Below are 17,862 nucleotides of genomic sequence, written 5' to 3' on the forward strand. Positions count from 1 at the left end.
AAATTATGCTATTTACTTTCTTATTACAGGCACTAAATTGCTGTTTGGAGTATTATTATTTTTTTCCTTTCTCTAGATTGTTCAACAAATAGATTTTATGGTCTCTTTATGGGACAAAGCAGGGTATAATGATTTCGAAAAGTAGAAAGACTAAATAACTAGATAATTGCCTAGAGTTGAAGTGGTGTATTCAGGAACTTCACTGGGAGGAACTAAAAATAATTTAAAAATAGGAGAAAGTGTCATTGGCCCATTTATGCAAAGCCAATGCAAAGAAAAGCTGAACACTTGACTTCTGAGAAGTTAAAGACAAACTGTGATGCCAAGTTATAGCAATTCCCTTGGCCTAATTTTTGGTAAATTTAATTTTATCCTTTCTCAATGTTGTGGAATCTATAATGTATATTTTATTGGTCATATTATATGCATGTCTCATGCAAGTTTCCTTCAGAACTTCTTGAAGATCAATAGGGAATATATTAAAAATGAAAATAGGAATTAGGTTGAATATTGGCCTACCTACAATGGTTGAAAAATCACTTTAGTGATTTATCACTTGTAAAGTGTTTGAAGGCAGAAACATTTTAAAAATGTTTATATCTTTTTTGTTCCAAAGTATTTTGCAGAGAAACAAATCCATAGGAGCACCCCTAAACTGGGAGTGTGGTGAAGTGGGGAAGAGGTCAGGCCAGGGCTACAGATCTCGGGATCCAAGAATACATAGCAGGTTTTGCTTATTTTCTTGTTGACCTATTTGAATGCTTTTTATTTAAAAAAAAAAAAAAAGGTTCTCAGCATGAAGGATTTGGTAGGTGATGTTTTAGCTCACTGTAAACATTTCTTTTTGCTAACCAAGGACCTTTGAATGACAGAAGGAAGGGATTTTAAGGAAGACAACAAGTTAGTCTTCTGGGGTAACATTATCTGCTCTAGTGAACTGGTCCTTTGGGGTTCGGTGGTTTTAAAGGCATGCTTTATTATTTGGAGATTATATTGTTTAGTTTTCTGCGTGGTGAATAGAGGTTGCTATGAGAACGTAAAACTCTACACAGAAACAGAACTATGACTAGGTCCAGGTTCTGTCACCAAATAGCTTGTGATACTGAGTCAGTCTCACAAATGTGCAGCCTGTTGTTTCCTCTTCCGCAAAATGATAATATTTCTCTTCATGTGGCTTTGGCAGTGATATGACCTATTACATGTGAAGGCATTTTATGGTAACGTGCAGTGCACATCAGACATCAAACTTTTTTAACATATTAATAATATACCTCATTTGGTGACATTGTTCTTTTTCCTTTATAATCTTTCAATGATAATTATTAAAATCTTTGTTATCAACTTACTGAAACCTCGTCTCTACTAAAAATACAAAAATCAGCCGGGTGTGGTGGCACATGCCTGTAGCCCAGCTACTCGGGAGGCTGAGGCAGGAGAATCGCTTAAACCCGGCAGACGGAGGTTGCTTTGAGCCAAGATCATGCCACTGCACTCCAGCCTGGGTGACAGAGTGAGACCCCATCTCAAAAAAAATAATAATAATAATAATAATTAAAAAAAATATTTACGGGTCATATTTGCCCCCTCCCAGTTCACCAACTTTGCCTTCTCACTGGATGGTTCTCATAACTTAACTGTATTTCCACCTACTTTTCTAACACGGTATTTGATACCATACAAATTGGTCCTTTATGCAAAATAATTTATATATTAATGACTTGGTCAGATGGGCTCAATATTAACTTTTTACTTGAAGGTGCTAGTTTGTTATCCCGTACTCACAGTGTGGTTAATACACTCATAAATGTTACTTCAAAAATGTTTCTAAGGGCCCTGCAGACTGAATTTTAGACTCCGTGCTCATTTTTACTTCAGTAATTTCATTAGTAGTATTTATTTTATAAATAGCTTGTAAAGTGTTTGAAGGCAGAAACATTTTAAAAATGTTTATATCTTTTTTGTTCCAAAGTATTTTGCAGAGAAACAAATCCATAGGAGCACCCCTAAACTGGGAGTGTGGTGAAGTGGGGAAGAGGTCAGGCCAGGGCTACAGATCTCGGGATCCAAGAATACATAGCAGGTAGCTCAAGAGGGAATTTAGAGTCTAGGCCTGCGCAGAGTTCACCTGAAAAGGTGGAACAGAGACCAGGACTGAAACCAGGACCAAAACAAGGACTAAACAAACCAGAGATTCCAGAGAAGAGTAAGTGGTTTCTATTGGTAAGAGTTGGGATCAGCAGAAATTTCCTGAAACCCAGATGTAGTCACAGAGGCCCCAGAGATCCCATGGCCCTGCCTGAGTGAAATTAGGGAGAGGGTTCAGTGGGGTGTCTTGAACACATTTACTTGTTCAGGTGACAAGTAGTGCCTATTGAGAAGCAACTATGTGCCAGGAAAAGTACAGGGTACTGGGTATATGTGGGTAAGCCAGACAGCAGCAACCCTGCCCTCATTCACCTCCCATCTCAGAAAACAATAAACAAATTCATTAATTATTAGAGATAATGATAAATGCTAAGTAAGGAACAAACTGGGCACAGCAGGGGTTTCACCTACATGGAGCTCTGATTAGGGAAGATGATGTTTAAGATGACATTGGAGGCATGAGAAGGAACCAAAAGGTCCTCAGACCAGGAGAGGCCAAAAGCTCTTCTCCATGAGTGATTTAAAGTAAATGTACATAAAGAGTAGCCAGTGGAGGAGATGGTTGTTAGCACTGTGATGGAAAGGTATTGGGGAAATGCTGGAAAAGCATGGCATAAGGGCAAGAAGGTTGCCCAAAGGCAAGGTTCTTGTGGGCTTCACAATCCTCCTCTGCTTCTCTGCAGGTGCCAGAATTTCTCTGGGAAGAACTCGTGTCATGAAATTGAATGAAGCCCAAGAGGGTTGTGCCATAGAGAATGAGGAGTGTTTGTCAGACATATAGTTGTCATTTACTGAATATTGTGGCTCTCATCTTAGTTTACTCCCAAGAAGATACCTGGAGCCTTTCAGGTGCTTCTCTCTTACAAGGCCTGGTACTAATGTTTTCATTCAATTCTTTGAGCTTCCCTAGATTCTTTTAGGAACTTCTTTTTTTTCTCCTGTTAGGTCAAGATTCTGTTGCTTACCATCAAAGAGCCCAAGCTAATACAGTCACCTCTCTGTCCTTATCTTGCTTGTCTGCTTAGCATTCAATGCCTGTTTTTTGAAGGACTATTGTCTTTGGGTTTATGTGATACCACATCCTCCAGGTTTTCTTTCCGTCTCTCTGGTTGCTTCTTTTCAGTGTCCTTTGCTATCTCTTCTGGCTTTACTAATCCTCTAAATGCTATAGTCCCTCCAGACCAGGCCTAAATCCTTTTTTCTCTTTTAAGTCGTTCTTAGTGGTCAAAAAAGTATGCACTTAGGAGCTAGGGTACCTTTATTTAATTCCCAGCCTTGCCACTTCCTAGCTGTGACCTTGGGGAGGTCACTTAACCTTTCCTTGCCCATTTCTTTTATTATTTTTTTTAAAAAAACCTATTTCATTGGGCTGCTAAGAGAATAAAGAGGGTTAATCATACCTAAAGTATTCTGGAGGGAGCTGGTTCATTATATGTATTCAATGCATGTTATTTTTCTTACAATTGTTAGTAATCATCAATTCCCATGGCCTTAAATGTTGCATATATGCTGGTGACCCTTAAATATGTATTTTCAGCCCCAAACACCCCTCTTAGCTCTATAAAATTATATAGCCAACCACTAGAATTTATCAAACTTTAGAAGACTAAATTCAAATTTTGATTACTAATTCCTAATACCCCCAACCTCACTCAACATTTTTTCTCCCAGTTTTCTGCATGTTAGTAAATGGTAACAATACCTGCCCAGTTGCTTAAGTCAGAAAACTTGGAATCATCTATATTGTTGCTTTTTCCCTCCTAGCCACATTCAACCTATTTGTCAAATTGTGTCATTTTAATTTATAAAATATAGATTAAATAATTTCACTTCTTTATATCTCAACAATTAAAATTTCTAATCCAATGTACCATCATAACTTGGCTAGCCTACTGCAATATCTTCTTTACCCATTCTTTATTTTTCCTCCATGACCAAATCCATTATTTGCTAAGTAGAGTTTTGTTTTACAAACATAAGTTTGTGTCATTCTCCTACTTAATCCTTTAATGATTTTGCACTGTGCAATGAGTCAAATCCAGCCCGCAAGACTCTGCTTGACTTGCTGTATGTCTACCTGGCTGGTCTCATCTTATATCACCTTCTCCCTCAATCATGGTGATTTGGTCACATCAACCTCCATCAGTTTCTTAAACCCAATAAACCCTTTCCTGCCTTAGGGCTTTTGCGCTTGCTGTGTCTTGAACCAGGAATAACTTTTTCCTTGCTTCTTTCGTTACTGGTTTTCTCCTGAGGTCTGCCATTTAAAAACCCTCAACTTCAGAAAGTCCTGCTACATCACTCAGATTTCTCTAGAGAAGAGAGATGATTGGATCTATGTCTATCTATCACCTATCTATCTGTAGATTTATTTTAAAGAATTGGCTAATGTGATTATGGGGAATGGCGAGTCCAAAATCTGTAGGGCAGGTGAGCAGGCTGGAAACTCAGGCAGGATTTCAACATTATAGTCAAGGCAGAATTTCTGCTTCTCTGGGAAACCTCAGTTTTTGCTCTTAAGGCCTTCAACTTATTGAGTGAGCCCCACTCACATTATCAAGGGTAATCTGATCTACTTAAAGTCAACTGATTATAGATGTTAATCACATCTACAAAATATCTTCACAGTAAAATATGGATTAGTATTTGACCAAACAACTGGGCACCCTAGTATAGCTTAGTTGACATATAAAACTTATCATCATACTTTCCTTAGGTCTCCTGCATCCACAGGAGTCTCTTTCACAGAGTTCTGTCCTTTTTTTTCTTCCATTGGATGTACCATAATTTACCCTTAAGTAATTCTTTGCTTACTTATTAATTTCCCCTTCCTCCACCACACTCTAATGTCTATCAGGTGAAAACGATACTTTTTTGCATCAATATATATCCAATACCAGCAAAGTCCTTGGGATATATTAAGCATTCAGTAAGTAGTTGGTGCTCGATGCTTAATATGTGTTTGTGAAAACAATTAACAACCACAGGGAACTTGAGATGAAAAGTTTTGACCCAATCTTCTAAAATTTTATGGGAGTTGGAATATCAGATGTTAAGCATAATTTACTAAAATGTGAATAGACAAGAAAATAACTGATTATTTCTCATTTTCTTTTGACACATTCTCCTCCCTTGTATTTTCCTGAAATTAAATTAGTCAGCACAGATTTAAGAGGACTTAGAGTCTCACACACTCAGCCCAAATATAGCATTGAAAAGACTTCCAAAGCTTTGGCAACATATTTTATTTTAATAAAGATTTGAATGCCTGCAGGATCACTGGAATAATTGCCAGTTACACTTCTATTAATGAACACATTTAAATGGGGATTGTGAAAAGCAGAAAATGATCTGATTTTATGGAGTACGTTTACTGCCAGCAATGTACAGTGATGAATGGTGCCCTAGAATTTAATTTTAGTTTTAGCCACAAAACAGCCAAAATTACACAGCAGGCTCTGTAACAAATATGTACTGAACTCGAAAAATTATTTATTGAGCTCTCAGTGATATACATATATAAATTATTTATTGAGTTCTCAGTGCTATATATATATATATATATATATATATATATATATTTTTTTTTTTCCTTTGAGATGGAGTCTCGCTCTGTCACCCAGGCTGGAGTACAGTGGCATGATCTTGCTCACTGCAACCTCTGCTTCCCAGGTTCAAGCAATTCTCATGCCTCAGCCTCCTGAGTAGCTGGGACTACAGGCATACATCACTATGCCCAGCTAATTTTTTTTTTTTTTTTTTTTGTATTTTTAGTAGAGATGGGGTTTTGCCATGGTGGCCAGGTTGGTCTTGAACTCGTGACCTCAGGTGATCCACCCATCTCAGCTTCTCAAAGTGCTGGTAATACAGGCATGAGACACCACACCTGGCCTCAGTAATATATTTTTGTGAACCAATTAGTTATTTCAAAAAATAAAGAAGAGTAATGCTGTTAAAGTTGATCCACATAGCAGTCTTATTACCACCTTTGCATGGGCTCTGTGCTGTGAAGACTAGCTTCTATGTGCAACAAGTTCTATTAACAAGCCTCTTTGGATGAAGCTGCTTTTGAACTTGATATGCATTCAGTTCTGATGTACAGTGCTAAGCGAAGTAGAAAATCTCAAAGGGTTCATAAGACAGAGTCTTAGTACTATTTCTAAATGTTCATTCTTCAAGTGATATTTGAGTTTGAAGTATATCAGTTCACACTTCTCCCAGACTGAAACAAAAAAATGTCTTAGAAGGATTAGCTGAATCTAAGGAAATTTTTTAGGAATATTAACCAGAAAAATTCAGGAGAAGCAAGTTTTGTTGACTTTATCAGAATGCTGTTTGTTCCTCCAAATCCAACTTCTCCTTTTACATGTATACACTGATATTTAGCCAGAAACTACATTTCCCAGCTTCCCCTGTAGCTAGATGATCCTTGTGACTAAGTTCGAGCCCTTAATGTGAATGAAAGTGATGTAGAGACTCTTCATGTTATCTTTAAATCCAGAGTCACTTGCCCCTGGACTATGACTACCTCACTTTCCCTCAGGATCTGAACATGACAGTGACCCAGTTTACAGTATACAGATGGTAGCAAGGGATAGCAGGACAATGTGTTGGAAGGAACCTGGGTCCCTGAATGACATCCTGCAAGAGCAGAGTTGCCACATCAGCCTGGACCAAACCAACTATGACTTGAAAGAAAATGGGAGCTTTCTTATAGGATTGTTGCAGATGAATCAATAAAGAAAATCTTGAAGTCTTTAGAAAGACTTCTAATGAATTTTTATATTATTTAGAGGTTACTTTTACATAAGTTGTTTTTAAAAACTACCTACATTTTAATGTTATGTCTTTAAGACATCAAAAATTATGCTCTCTCTTTTGATTTTTGCAAAATCCCAGTGAGGGAATCATTATGAGAAAGATTATGTTAGCTTCTTGAGGAACTCAAGGGACAGAATAAAAGCAACCACAATAAAGGCACTATTTTCAGATTTGTCCTCTGACAACTCTTCATAGGGCTAAGAACAAATCTGTGTTTTCAAACTCTTTTTTGGGAGGTGGCCCTCAGATCTGCATGGGTGAATATATGTATAACATTACCATTGTGATAGAACTTATAAAGTGTTGTCTAACAAGTAAGTCATTAGACATCCATTGCTTAGCATGTACCCAAATTCAACTATATTCCAATTTGAATAAAGCATATATATCTATAGAGATATAGATCTATAGATATAGATATACATAGATTAGTTTTCAAAAAGCAAATATCTTTCTATAGATATCTATTTCTATATAAGAATATACCTATATATATAGATATAAGAATATGTTAGATTCCCCTATTATTAGATTATTCTTCAAAAAGCAAATAGATATCTATATTGTATACAATGTACATATCTATATTGGATAGATATATAGATAGGTTATTTTTCAAAAAGCAAATTTATATACATATATGTACATAATGTGAATCAAAGTTTGAGAGTGGGGAAAAGAAACTTTAAGAAAGAACTTCTAGATTATACAACACAATTCAGAGTACTGGCATGATAATAATGGTGCTAATAGTGATAATGATAATAGCAATAACAAAAATAGCAGCTACATTTTGAATGTTGTCATGAGACAGGGTCTGTGATTTTGCTTTGCATTCATTGTCTTTGCAAAGCATCTATGAGATGTTATTCTTCAATTTTGCAGGTGACATATGAAACCCAGGGAGTATCTTGCCCAAGGGTAACCAGAACCGGAATCTAATTACATTATAAATTTTACCTCAACATATGTCCATTTTTGCACAGAAAAGAGTTAGCATAACAGGTGTCAGATCACTCTCCTTAGAAAGGCCTGCTTGTAAGGCTAGCCACTTGGATGTTGGGAGAGCGTCTACCATTCTTTGAATCAAATGGCTCACTGTGGTTAAACTGTGCAAACAATATGGTTTATGTTGAACATCTGCTTTGCTTCTTGGAGTCTGGAATTTGGGTACATGCTAAGTACTGAACGTCTAATGGCTTCCTTGCTAGGCAACATTTTATAAGTGCTATCACAATGACTCATTGCTGGGGGAATTGAGCACTTCCTGTGAGACTTCACTCAGAAAGAAGTCTTGGAAGCTTGCCTCAGGTTTCCTCCAAACATTACCCCATGTGCCTTTTCCCTTTGCAGATTTTGCTTTGCATTCTTTTGTTGTAATAAATCATAACTGTGTGATTGTATATTGGGTCTTATACATCCCCTAGCAAATCATCAAAACTAGAGATAATCTTGGGAACCCCTAACATATCTATCTTCCATGTCCTTCTCTCATTTGGAGAAAATAAAATTTTATTTTCTACCTGAGTACATAAGAAGACTGTATTTCTCAGCCTGTCTTGAAATCAAGTTGGATCATATGACTGAGCTCTGATGGGTGGAATGTCTGTTAGTCCAAAATAGGCCCATCAAATGCCCCACACCATCTTTCTGCTCTCAACTGAGGACCAGATGCAGATGACCCAGTGGAGGAAGCCGGCACCATAGGCAATAGTGGAATCACGTGATGGAAGGAGTGTCCTCAATAAATGAGTTGAACAGAAACCCCATCCTGTCCCTAACGGAATCACATAGGATTAGGAAATGAAAGAGAAACAAACATTTGTTGTCTTAAACCACGGAGATACTGGAGCTGTGTGTTACAGCATTGATCCTTCTCTGTCTAATACATATGGTGACGTGCTGGATACAAACACCCCTATCTCCTTCTTCTCAACTTTGAAATATGTTGCAAGAGTGAAAGGGATTTTTAAGCCACAGAGATCCCATTACTCATTTGATAGAATAATATTTGATGGGCAAACACAGGATACGAATAATCTACCAGATGGCGACTCTTGCAATGGAATTAAAGGAAGTTCTTTGTTACCATTTGAGATTGCTCTTAACATTTTGAGTAGTACTTGATAAAACAAATAGGTGTTAAACTACTGGGTGTAGCTCTTTTACTAAAGGAGCCATGCTCTTTCACTCCCCCTATTATTAGATTATTTTTCAAAAAAGCAAATTAACAGCACTTCAATTTTACTCAGTAGATGTGGAAGGAACTAAAAAGAAGAAAGTGAGAGAAGATAAAAATTTTATTGGGCTGGCCTCCAATCTTTTTGTTTGGGGTCATTCATTTGTTCACATATATTTATCGATTACATGTCATATACTAGACACAGTCTGAAGGGTTGAGAATTTTGTAGTAAAGGAGGTGCAGCACCTGCTGTTAGGAAGCTTAAAGAATAGGGGAGGAGTCAACAAGTGAAGAGGAAACCCAAAATAAGCACTATGATGGGAGCACATAGCAGAGTCTCCAAACCTACTTTAGGAGATATCTGAGAAAGCTTTTCCACAGATAAGTCTTTCAACCCCAAAACTCTCAAGATAGCTGCGAGTCCTCCTCAATTTCCCTCCCCTTTTAATCCAAACCATCACGACATCCACTCAGCTCAGCCTCCACCATATATCCAAGCCCATCATTTCTCTCCTTCTCTACTTGCTACTACCCTGGTCTAAGCCACATCTCCTTTCTGTCTTAATCTCTTGGACCAGATTTCTAGAGGGTCTCCAATTTTACTTTGATGTCCTACACTCCATTTTGCTTAGAGTAGCCCTCCAGGGCCATCTTAAAAAAAAAAAAATCAATGCTTTATTTGTATCTGAACTTTTAAAAACTGGTAGTTCCCCACTATCCTTAGAATAAAATACAAATGATTTTCCAGGTTCCAGCCACTCTTGCTCACTCTTGCCTCATGGTTTTGTGCTGCTCTTTATGCCTAGAAAGTCCTTTTTCTACCTTCCCATGACCATGCCTTTCTTGACATTGTACATACAATACAATGCCACTTCCCTTTCTCTAGCCACCCCATCGAAAGAAGCTCCCTGCTCTACTTCTTTGTAACAAATGTCATCCTCCTTCTACTGCCACTAGATATTTTCTTATTTAACCATGTGTTTGCTTTTTGCCCCTCTTTTCACTATCTTCCCCCAATGGAATGTAAACTCTAAAGAAAAATTACCTGTCTGTTTTTGTCAGTGTATCCTAAATACCTTTTACAGTGATGAGTCTGAACTCAGCCCTCAGAGAATAAGCCATGAAAAAATATATTGAAAGGAAGTCTAAGTATAGATGTGGAGAAGGTGTAGCCATTGTCCTGATGAAGAAGGGAGTTGTGGGAAGCAGCATTTCTTGCAGGAGAAAAAGTCCAGGTCAAGGCCCTTCAGAGGGGTGCACTTCAGCTGCAGGCAGTTACTTCTGGTTGGAGCAGAGTAAATAGGGAAGAGTGAGGGGTGAGATGGGAAAAGTCAGCAGAAGATGGTTGGTCAAGGCCTGGCTGATCATGGGCTAGTTGGGTCACTGCAGTATAGACAGCATCTAACCCAATATCTGACTTATAGTAGATGTTCAAGAAATATTTGTTGGATAAGCATGTAAGACAATTGAGTCTCTCTTCTAATGGCCAAAAAAAAAAAAAAGCCAGCAATTGGTTTTAAGTAGGAACTGACTGGTTTCTATTTGTTCTTTAGAAAGACCTTTTCAGCTGCACAGTGGAGAATGGTTTAGAGGAAGACAGGACTGTAGGCAAGGAGTCTGGGCCACTGCAGACATGCAGATGAGAGGTGACAGTGACAGCAGCGTGTGAGAGGCAGGGCAGTGGAGAGGGAAAGGCAGAGGCAGATGTGAGAGATACAAAGACTGGAGAATTGGCTGAGCTTAGAGATTAATTAGAAACAGGAGGTTCTGAGGGAGGAGCTCAGAAAGACAACTGGATTTACTTTTTTTTTTTTTTTTTTTTTTGAGACACGGTCTTACTCTGTTGCCCAGGCTGGAGTGCAGAGGCACAATCTTGGCTCACTGCAATCTCCACCTCCCAGGCTCAAGGGATTCTTGTGCCTCAGCCTCCCAAGTAGCTGGGATTTCAGGTGGACACCACCATGCCTGGCTAATCTTTGCATTTTTAGTAGAGATGGGGTTTCGCCATGTTGGCCAAGCTGGTCTTGAACTCCAGGCCTAAAGTCATCCACCCGCCTAGGCTTCCCAAAGTGCTGGGATTTCAGGCATGAGCCACCATGCCCAGCCTGGATTTCTAAGTGACTGCATAAATGAAGGTAACATTTTTGTCAAAATAATCTCTCCAGACAGATGTATGCACATAAAATATACCTATGAGAATAAAGGAGAAAACTAACAGTAGTTACCTCTAGCAAGGTGGGATGAGAAGTTTACTGTGTACCTAGGGCACTTTGATATTTCAATTTCTAATCCTCTGTATGATTTAAAATGTTTAGCATGACATTTTATGAGTTTAAAATTTGAAAGAAGGCCAGGCATAGTGGCTCATGCTTGTAATCCCAGCACTTTGGGAGGCGGAGGCAGGTGGATCACCTGAGGTCAGGATTTTGAGACCAGCCTGGCCAACATGGTGAAACCCCATCTCTACCAAAAGTAGAAAAATTAGCTGGGTGTGGTAGTGCACGCCTGTAATCCCAGCTACTCAGGAGGCTGAGGCAGAAGTATCGCTTGAACCCGGGAGGTGGAGGTTGCAGTGAGCGGAGATCATGCCACTGCATTCCAGCCTGGGTGACAGATCGAGACTCTGTCTCAAAAAAACAAAACAAAAAATTGAAAGAAACAAATAAATCAAGAAGCATCTAAATGCCACAGAATATATTAGATTGGTGCAAAAGTAATTGTGATTTTTGCCATTGAAAGTAATGGCAAAAAAACACAATTTCTTTCACACCAGCATAATGCATAACATAAACTAATGCTTAACTTGTTTCAAGATGACATTACTGAGTCTTTATGAATTTTTAATTACATTATGAAGTTTAGTTACTTTTGTACCTAGAAGAATAAGGAAAGAACTGAAGGGCTCTGATATGTTTTGACAGCACTCTTAAAGATATTAAGTAAAACATTTCTCATTTATTTTCTTATCTACATGGATATTAACATCCTAAGTTTTTAAAGGATAGTTTCATGTCCAGAGAATCTAAGCCATTGTTCAAGCTCAGAAATGGCAGTGGTAAGGTTTGAACCCTGGACAGCGCTTGCACTATGTCAGTCTATGGAAGTCAAAAGGGAAGTCGTGTTAGCTGATTAGGCTTATAGACAATCTTCCCTTCAGAAAGCCCTTCTGGTCGGAAATCTGACAGACAGTTCTGCTAGGGCAAAGGAAATAGCATTTTAACTCTGTTCTTACCTTAATTCTAAAGTACATGAATCACGCTTTGCACTTAAGGAAGGCCTTTTATCTGAGTCTTTCAAACACTGAACAAAACCAATTATTACCCACCCTCGTTCATGGTTGAAAGAGAAGATTTTAATCCCTAATTTGCTGACAGAGAGACAGAAGCCAGCAGGAATGAAGTGATTTACTGAGGGTAACACAGTCTATGAAAGCGTTCAAGAATAACCCTGAGGGCTTGTGACAAAAGAGCAATTGCCTTATGCAATTAGCAGTGAATTCCTCTCTCCTAATCACTGCATCTTACTGTTTCCCATGCAAAGTTTAAGGGAACTAAACTTCTCCTCTTTCCTTTCCCACCATAAATCAGACGTAGTGCTTTTCATGTAAATGTACTTTGCAAAAATGTAGATCCCTATAATTTTACCCTCCATCTGTTTCATCTGTTTTTAAAGATCTTACTGCAGAATTTCCCAAACACTTTGAATGGGGTGGAAAAGCCCCATACAAGAACTCAGATGTCCTGCTGGTTCCTTTGGCTACAACATCAAAACTCTTGCAGAAATAAAAAAAAAAAAAAAAAAAAAAAGTATGCTTCTGTTCTTGATGAAATGCCCAAGGAGGGTGTCTGGATAACAAGCCAAACATGGAGGGTGGGGATTAACTGCATTTGAGATGTGACTGCAGAGCACATTCAGCTGCTTTGCTCTACAGGGGTTGCTGCCTCCTCACAAGCTCCACTGTGATGGATACACCCTATGTGACCCCCAGTGAGTCACACCTTTTTAAATCTCTTCATCTTGAGTGCTGAGATGTGCAGTGTAAGGTCCCCTGAGCAGGCTGCGCCATGGTCGAGCCATTGTGAGCCCTGTGACCCACATGTACACATCCAGAACTCTGAAATTCTGGGAGCCAGAAAGTCTGGGATAACAGGAAAACCACTAAAGAAGAAAAATGGCTAGTACCTGTCAGCTGATTAGGCAACCTTGCGACATTATACCATTGTAGCATGCTCTACCCTAACTGATCAATCAACCTAGTGACACTGTGCTCTATGACCCCTCCCACCTTGTGATAATGTACCTTGCAACCTTCTTCCCCTGCCCGCAATAAATGGCCCCTAACTGTAATTTTCCACTGCTTACCCTAATCTATGAAATTAGCTCCAATCCCACCACCCTCTGCTGACTCCCTTTTTGGACTCAGCCCGCTTGCATCCGGGTGAATAAACAGCCTTGTTGCTCACACTTAGCCTGCTCAGGTTGTCTCTTCAATTAGACGCACACATAATGCAGAGGTGATGGGATGAGATGCCACACCCATGACTGTACTACCCATTATAGGACTAGAGAGACCCTCCGTTGTTGGCTTTGAAGAAGCCAGCTGCCATATTACAAGGGAGCTTGCAAGAGGGCTAGGTGGAAATGGACTGCAAGTAGCCTCTAGGGGCTGCGTGGCCCTACATTGACAGCCAGCAAGAGGGGAATTTCATATGTGCAACCACAAAGAATTGAATTCTGCCAACAACCACAGGAGATTAGAAAAGGATCCACGATCCAGAAAGAAATGCAGCCCAATCATGATTTTAACTGTGGCCTCCTGAAACTCCAACCAGAGCACTTAGCTATGTCATTTCTGAACTCCTGATCTTTGGGACAGTATATTATGAATGAATGCTTTCTAAATCCATTTAGTATTTGGCAAATAGTTACATGGCAATAGAAAATGAATGTAGACATCTTTCTATTTTAGATAAAAAAGATAGTAACATAACATTTTATGTCAAAAGGACATTAGCAGGTATTAAAGTGATGCCTTAACAATATATTTGATTCTAATGATAATTTTACCTATTATAATCCAGAGCAAAGAAAGAAAAGGAAGCAGGGAAAGGTTCCATAGAAGAAGGAATCAGGTGTCTGAAGCATAGAGGTCTAACTATTTGCAACTCATCCTGTGCCTTAAAAATGGGAAGAATAGGCTATATATTATTAATTAATGACAGAAAATGCCAAAGCAGCATTGGCCTCACTATATTAAAACTTAATGCCCCACTATATCATTTACAACCACCTAAAATTGAACTGAAGCTATAACTGGTTTTGAAAGAGTGCAGCAAAGCAAGATTATGAAACACGTATATTGATATTTGTGTGACCTTTTGACCATTCGTTCTCAAATGTAGCTTTCTGTTCACTGTCTGTTATAATGTAAAATATTTTTAATAAATTAAGGAATTCGGATTAAAAAAGGAAGAATTCCTAAGCAACATCCCAGTTAACTGAATAAAAATCCTCAAAAATAAGACCTCTTACCTCTCTCCAACCCCTACACACACACACATATGCACACACACAACACACACACACTTCCTACACACACCAAAGACTTCATGCAGTTCCAGTGTAGCTAGTCATTGGTATTTGTCATGATAGAGCTCATCACTAAGAGGTCACTTCTTTTTGTGCTAGAAGCACCTTGTATATGTTATATATCTAGTTCAAGGGTTCTCAATCTTGCCTGCACAATATAATTACTTGAAGAGCTTTATAAATCCTAATGCTGAAGTTTTTTCCCAGAGCAATTACATCAGAATCACCAAGCATAGTAGCCACTATTTTAAATTTGTAAAGCTCCCCAGATGGTTGCAACATGCATTTAAGTTCGAGACTGCTGCTCTGTAGATAATAGTTTGCATTTTCTGCATCCTTCCTAATATATAATTATGTAGTCCAAAACCCAAACACTGCCTGGGAGGTACGTAGGCCAACCATGACTGTCCCACTTTGATGGAACATACAACTGAGGTTGACCATTTGGGGCCATACTATAATAACTCCTTTTTATTGAACTTCATGTTTATTATATTTATTTCTTTAAAAAAGTGAAATCTAGTTATCATTATCCCAGTTTATAGACAAAGACACATGGTCTCCTGAGTCAGAGGGAACTGCCCAAATGAGTAACATGACCTGAGGCTGAGTGACACCAAAGCTTATGATGTCTGCACAAAACCAGTGATTCTCAAAGTGTGGCCTCTGGACCAGCAGCATCAGCATCACCTGGGAACTCGTTAAAACAAATGCAAATTCTGTGACCCAATCCCATCCCTACTAAGTCATAATCTTTCAAGATGGGGCCCAGGAATCTGTGTCTTGACAAGCCCTTCAGGTGATTCTGAGGCTCATTATAGGTGGACAGTGTACTATATTCTTCTGTCTCTATAAGCTGCTCACTTTTGGAGACTCAGAATCTGGCAAGAGACCTAAAAATGTATGGGAGCCTCAGTGAGTAAGACTGTGTGAGGGAGGAGATTTTTCTCTCACTATCTTCCCTTCCTCTCATTTCCAATCTATATTAACAATCTATGTTGAAAATGCGAGGGGATGTGTCAGAGATACCATATGGGAAAAAATTGGTGGAGTTATGCTGGTCATATTTACTTGCAGGGGTGCCTGGCTATGTTGAGCTACTTTCACACAAGTGTGATCACTTTAACATGTTGACGAATGGTTTATCCTTTGAATCATAGTATGGAGAGTTTTAAAAGTTTCATTAAAAATGAATATCCCAACTGTTTCCAGGGAAATGAGTTTGTGATCTTAAGGGCTTTGAGGTAATTGGTGTTCAGGGAACCAAGGCAGTTAGTGTGCTTTCTCGGATGGAAGCTGCTTCAGCTTGCTACCATGCTGTAAAACCCAAGCGCTGCTGACCTGCTTAGTGTATTGGCTATGCTTAGGGTTCATTTATTAGAATTGTACATTTGACTAGGGGGAAATAAAAATTAAAAGGCCACTCGTGTTTGATTTGTGAGAGACGTCGATTAATATTTTCTGAGCAAACTGTGAAGTCCTTTCTTTTAAAGAAGTATATAAAATAGGCTTTTGGTATATTCAGGTCTGATGGAAATTTGTCTCATGGGGCAGGGTGAGATGGGAGAAAGAGAAATCAATAAAGATAGAGAAGAGAAAAAAATAGAGGAAGAGGAGGATGGGGAAGAGCTGAAAGGAGACAATAATTCACAAGGGGAAGAGACAGAAGAGGTGAAAAAAAGGAAAGGAAGGAGGAGTGAAGAAATAAGAGGTGGGGTCAGAAGGATTAAAAAAGGGGAAAGAAAAGAGTTTGGGAAAAGGGGGGAAGGAGAGAAAAGGAAGAAGAGAAGGACATATGGGCAACAAAAAATAAAATAAAATAAAGCAAAGAACGCAGACTTTGGAGCCTAGCGATTTATTGTGAAGTGCCCTTGTATTAGACATGCTGCAGAGATGCTGGCTCCAAAGATTAATGATGGCAGTAATCATGATTCCAATTTATAGCAAATGCAATGAAAGGCAGCCAGACCCCAAACAGAGAAACCCTATGGGGATGGCAGTGGAATAATAACATAGCAGCAGTCGAGGAATACAGGGATGCTGAGAGACTGGATTCAGTTCTCCTGTGTTCAACAACCATTCTGTATCTGATGTACAATCCAATGTTAAAAAGAAAAAAAAAGTATACTTATTACTAGATCTCTGAATTAGAGCAAAGAAGTTTAGGTGTTCACATGAACACATTTGAAGTTTTATTCTGTGATTCACCTCCTCTGAGCACTGGCTTTTGGCCCAGATTGGTCTTTTACACCTCCTTTCTTTTCTGTCCTTGCTGCTCAGTGTCTTTCTGCTGCCAGTGGTCAATACTGCTGTTTCACTGCAAATACCTGCTGTCCCTGAAGCCTGGAACCATTGCAGAATAGGCATAACTACTCATCCTCTTTCCTAGTTGTCAAAGCCCTTTTCCCTTTATGCACGTTTATTTGTATGTATTGTCTTGATAGATTACCTATCAAGATTCCCTTAATCAGTGGTCTGTGTGTGTGACGAGCACTCATCTCCATTATAATCTCCTCTGTCCCCATCTATTGCCACGAAGTCCTAGGTCTTTGCAGATGATCAAATTTTAGAGAAGAAACAAATTTACTCTGCATAATAGAAGGAGAAAAACTTAGAAAGCCCAGGGCAAGGAGAAGGGGGTGAGGAGCAGAAATGGGAGAAAGACAGATCCCATTCATTCAGACAGATGGTGGAAACTTGTGTGCAGTGCGCATGCGGAAACCCAATAAAAATATTCTGCAGTGTCAACTACCAGTATGAATTCTCTGAGTAAATTGTTGTTGTGGATTCCAAAGAAGAGGTAGAGCTTCGTATCTGGTCTGCATAAGGGTGGACAAAGGCAGCAGTTGTGGTAGTCAGATGGGAAGAGGATGGAATTAGAAGAAATCCTTGGACATCACAGACTTCTACATGCACTGGAACTGGGGATCTTAGGGGATGGGTTTCAAAAGGGATCAAAGCAATTTAATTTGGATCTCCAGGGGTGCCTGTAGCTACTTTGGTTTCCATATGTATAAGAACAAACTACATGTTGGGATGTGTATGCTATTTGATACATAAATATTTGATGCCTTTAAGGATGAACTGTTTTCAGATAGATTCATGACAGCAAGTTTTCTCTCCCT

General features: G+C 38.9%; 1 protein-coding gene across 5 annotated transcripts in view; it reads right to left on the reverse strand.

The window, feature by feature from the left end:
* Nucleotides 1–17,862, reverse strand: part of KCNIP4 (potassium voltage-gated channel interacting protein 4) — a 1,227,081-nt gene that overhangs the window by 109,996 nt on the left and 1,099,223 nt on the right. The gene's annotated exons all lie outside the window — the stretch shown is intronic.

Source organism: Pongo pygmaeus, chromosome 3 (genome assembly GCF_028885625.2).
Source record: "Pongo pygmaeus isolate AG05252 chromosome 3, NHGRI_mPonPyg2-v2.0_pri, whole genome shotgun sequence".
NCBI lineage: Eukaryota > Metazoa > Chordata > Mammalia > Primates > Hominidae > Pongo > Pongo pygmaeus.